Below are 5,000 nucleotides of genomic sequence, written 5' to 3'. Positions count from 1 at the left end.
GCACACAACACGCAGGGGAACTTGGTGAAAGAACTGCGCGTGTGCTTAACTACTCAGTAAAACAGATTTCCCTCACCCAGGGGCTTGCATCTGTGACAGACAGCGTCCTTTGTTGCGCAAAGACGGAGGGCCGTTGGAAACTAGTCTGTCCTGAGAGCCGGGCACGGGTACAAGCGGGGCTGCTGGCTCCCAGAGTACGATTTCAGCAAAACACCAAAGAGTTTGAAAAGTACAACAAAAGACTTTGTCAAAATTGTTCCAAGTCTCGCACACCGGTCATTTTGTGACTTTCCAAGTGCTCTTTTCAAAGGTCTCTTTCCTGAGATTGAGCACCTTTCAGCAAAGCATCACTTTTCGGGCGCTTTCAAAGTGTACCCGCTGTCGTAAAAATGTTCTGAAAATCGTGTTCCCGAAAATCTCCGGGCACCCCGCCAACCCCCAAGGACAGAAATGACAAGTGTCAAGTTGGCGGGGCGTCGGGCCACCTGCTGCCGGCCATGAGCATCCAAATCCCCGCAAAAGGGGCATTTTCATTTCTTCATCGGGACTTCCGGCAATTTCCAAGGTTCAACTCATTAACGTTGTTCGCAGACACTTGCCAGAAAATGCAAGTGGCCACTTTGCCGGGCCGACTCGCTTGCCCAAGCGGGAAACCATCAACCGAAGGCCCGGTAAGGCGGCCGAATCTGACCTCATAGACTTCCACACAACGGGACTTTTGACTTTCCCGGCCGCGGGTGGCCTCCACCCGGCCTCAGCCATCAGCCCTGCCTGCCTCCAGCCGCCTTCTGGTTAATGAGTTATCCAGCCTGGCACTTCGGTTGCGCCAGCGAGACCAAGTCTCGGCTTTGGTTAATGATTTGAGCCGAACCGACCTGCCCCCCGCCCCCCCCGGGCTGAACTCGGGCAGGTCTGCCGATTTCCCGACTCCTTTCGGGGCCTAATCGGGTCGCGCGAGCCGCCTGGCGCGATCGGGGACCATGCCCCGGCCTCTGCCAGGCCTCGGGCAGCCGCTTTTGAAGCCCGACCAAAAACCCGAAAAATGGGCAAAAAGGGAATAAATTCCCGCCCAAAAAGGGTGAATAGTCGGTTGGGCGGCAGCCCTGGTCGGTCTCTGCAGACCTGGAGGCTCGAGACGTTTGTTTGGAAAACTCACCAAGTCTCGATTCTGCCACCTCCTACCTCTGTGCAGATACCCCGCCAACCCCCAAGGACAGAAATGACAAGTGTCAAGTTGGCGGGGCGTCGGGCCACCTGCTGCCGGCCATGAGCATCCAAATCCCCGCAAAAGGGGCATTTTCATTTCTTCATCGGGACTTCCGGCAATTGCCGAGGTTCAACTCATTAACGTTGTTCGCAGACACTTGCCAGAAAATGCAAGTGGCCACTTTGCCGGGCCGACTCGCTTGCCCAAGCGGGAAACCATCAACCGAAGGCCCGGTAAGGCGGCCGAATCTGACCTCATAGACTTCCACACAACGGGACTTTTGACTTTCCCGGCCGCGGGTGGCCTCCACCCGGCCTCAGCCATCAGCCCTGCCTGCCTCCAGCCGCCTTCTGGTTAATGAGTTATCCAGCCTGGCACTTCGGTTGCGCCAGCGAGACCAAGTCTCGGCTTTGGTTAATGATTTGAGCCGAACCGACCTGCCCCCCGCCACCGCGGGCTGAACTCGGCAAGGTCTGCCGATTTCCCGACTCCTTTCGGGGCCTAATCGGGTCGCGCGAGCCGCCTGGCGCGATCGGGGCCCATGCCCCGGCCTCTGCCAGGCCTCGGGCAGCCGCTTTTGAAGCCCGACCAAAAACCCGAAAAATGGGCAAAAAGGGAATAAATTCCCGCCCAAAAAGGGTGAATAGTCGGTTGGGCGGCAGCCCTGGTCGGTCTCTGCAGACCTGGAGGCTCGAGACGTTTGTTTGGAAAACTCACCAAGTCTCGATTCTGCCACCTCCTACCTCTGTGCAGATACCCCGCCAACCCCCAAGGACAGAAATGACAAGTGTCAAGTTGGCGGGGCGTCGGGCCACCTGCTGCCGGCCATGAGCATCCAAATCCCCGCAAAAGGGGCATTTTCATTTCTTCATCGGGACTTCCGGCAATTTCCAAGGTTCAACTCATTAACGTTGTTCGCAGACACTTGCCAGAAAATGCAAGTGGCCACTTTGCCGGGCCGACTCGCTTGCCCAAGCGGGAAACCATCAACCGAAGGCCCGGTAAGGCGGCCGAATCTGACCTCATAGACTTCCACACAACGGGACTTTTGACTTTCCCGGCCGCGGGTGGCCTCCACCCGGCCTCAGCCATCAGCCCTGCCTGCCTCCAGCCGCCTTCTGGTTAATGAGTTATCCAGCCTGGCACTTCGGTTGCGCCAGCGAGACCAAGTCTCGGCTTTGGTTAATGATTTGAGCCGAACCGACCTGCCCCCCGCCCCCCCCGGGCTGAACTCGGGCAGGTCTGCCGATTTCCCGACTCCTTTCGGGGCCTAATCGGGTCGCGCGAGCCGCCTGGCGCGATCGGGGACCATGCCCCGGCCTCTGCCAGGCCTCGGGCAGCCGCTTTTGAAGCCCGACCAAAAACCCGAAAAATGGGCAAAAAGGGAATAAATTCCCGCCCAAAAAGGGTGAATAGTCGGTTGGGCGGCAGCCCTGGTCGGTCTCTGCAGACCTGGAGGCTCGAGACGTTTGTTTGGAAAACTCACCAAGTCTCGATTCTGCCACCTCCTACCTCTGTGCAGATACCCCGCCAACCCCCAAGGACAGAAATGACAAGTGTCAAGTTGGCGGGGCGTCGGGCCACCTGCTGCCGGCCATGAGCATCCAAATCCCCGCAAAAGGGGCATTTTCATTTCTTCATCGGGACTTCCGGCAATTTCCGAGGTTCAACTCATTAACGTTGTTCGCAGACACTTGCCAGAAAATGCAAGTGGCCACTATGCCGGGCCGACTCGCTTGCCCAAGCGGGAAACCATCAACCGAAGGCCCGGTAAGGCGGCCGAATCTGACCTCATAGACTTCCACACAACGGGACTTTTGACTTTCCCGGCCGCGGGTGGCCTCCACCCGGCCTCAGCCATCAGCCCTGCCTGCCTCCAGCCGCCTTCTGGTTAATGAGTTATCCAGCCTGGCACTTCGGTTGCGCCAGCGAGACCAAGTCTCGGCTTTGGTTAATGATTTGAGCCGAACCGACCTGCCCCCCGCCACCGCGGGCTGAACTCGGCAAGGTCTGCCGATTTCCCGACTCCTTTCGGGGCCTAATCGGGTCGCGCGAGCCGCCTGGCGCGATCGGGGCCCATGCCCCGGCCTCTGCCAGGCCTCGGGCAGCCGCTTTTGAAGCCCGACCAAAAACCCGAAAAATGGGCAAAAAGGGAATAAATTCCCGCCCAAAAAGGGTGAATAGTCGGTTGGGCGGCAGCCCTGGTCGGTCTCTGCAGACCTGGAGGCTCGAGACGTTTGTTTGGAAAACTCACCAAGTCTCGATTCTGCCACCTCCTACCTCTGTGCAGATACCCCGCCAACCCCCAAGGACAGAAATGACAAGTGTCAAGTTGGCGGGGCGTCGGGCCACCTGCTGCCGGCCATGAGCATCCAAATCCCCGCAAAAGGGGCATTTTCATTTCTTCATCGGGACTTCCGGCAATTTCCAAGGTTCAACTCATTAACGTTGTTCGCAGACACTTGCCAGAAAATGCAAGTGGCCACTTTGCCGGGCCGACTCGCTTGCCCAAGCGGGAAACCATCAACCGAAGGCCCGGTAAGGCGGCCGAATCTGACCTCATAGACTTCCACACAACGGGACTTTTGACTTTCCCGGCCGCGGGTGGCCTCCACCCGGCCTCAGCCATCAGCCCTGCCTGCCTCCAGCCGCCTTCTGGTTAATGAGTTATCCAGCCTGGCACTTCGGTTGCGCCAGCGAGACCAAGTCTCGGCTTTGGTTAATGATTTGAGCCGAACCGACCTGCCCCCCGCCCCCCCCGGGCTGAACTCGGGCAGGTCTGCCGATTTCCCGACTCCTTTCGGGGCCTAATCGGGTCGCGCGAGCCGCCTGGCGCGATCGGGGACCATGCCCCGGCCTCTGCCAGGCCTCGGGCAGCCGCTTTTGAAGCCCGACCAAAAACCCGAAAAATGGGCAAAAAGGGAATAAATTCCCGCCCAAAAAGGGTGAATAGTCGGTTGGGCGGCAGCCCTGGTCGGTCTCTGCAGACCTGGAGGCTCGAGACGTTTGTTTGGAAAACTCACCAAGTCTCGATTCTGCCACCTCCTACCTCTGTGCAGATACCCCGCCAACCCCCAAGGACAGAAATGACAAGTGTCAAGTTGGCGGGGCGTCGGGCCACCTGCTGCCGGCCATGAGCATCCAAATCCCCGCAAAAGGGGCATTTTCATTTCTTCATCGGGACTTCCGGCAATTTCCGAGGTTCAACTCATTAACGTTGTTCGCAGACACTTGCCAGAAAATGCAAGTGGCCACTTTGCCGGGCCGACTCGCTTGCCCAAGCGGGAAACCATCAACCGAAGGCCCGGTAAGGCGGCCGAATCTGACCTCATAGACTTCCACACAACGGGACTTTTGACTTTCCCGGCCGCGGGTGGCCTCCACCCGGCCTCAGCCATCAGCCCTGCCTGCCTCCAGCCGCCTTCTGGTTAATGAGTTATCCAGCCTGGCACTTCGGTTGCGCCAGCGAGACCAAGTCTCGGCTTTGGTTAATGATTTGAGCCGAACCGACCTGCCCCCCGCCACCGCGGGCTGAACTCGGCAAGGTCTGCCGATTTCCCGACTCCTTTCGGGGCCTAATCGGGTCGCGCGAGCCGCCTGGCGCGATCGGGGCCCATGCCCCGGCCTCTGCCAGGCCTCGGGCAGCCGCTTTTGAAGCCCGACCAAAAACCCGAAAAATGGGCAAAAAGGGAATAAATTCCCGCCCAAAAAGGGTGAATAGTCGGTTGGGCGGCAGCCCTGGTCGGTCTCTGCAGACCTGGAGGCTCGAGACGTTTGTTTGGAAAACTCACCA

This window comes from Pristiophorus japonicus, unplaced genomic scaffold (genome assembly GCF_044704955.1).
Source record: "Pristiophorus japonicus isolate sPriJap1 unplaced genomic scaffold, sPriJap1.hap1 HAP1_SCAFFOLD_1551, whole genome shotgun sequence".
Taxonomy (NCBI): Eukaryota; Metazoa; Chordata; class Chondrichthyes; family Pristiophoridae; genus Pristiophorus; species Pristiophorus japonicus.
The sequence above is the reverse complement of the archived record's forward strand: the minus strand, read 5'-3'. Positions refer to the sequence as shown.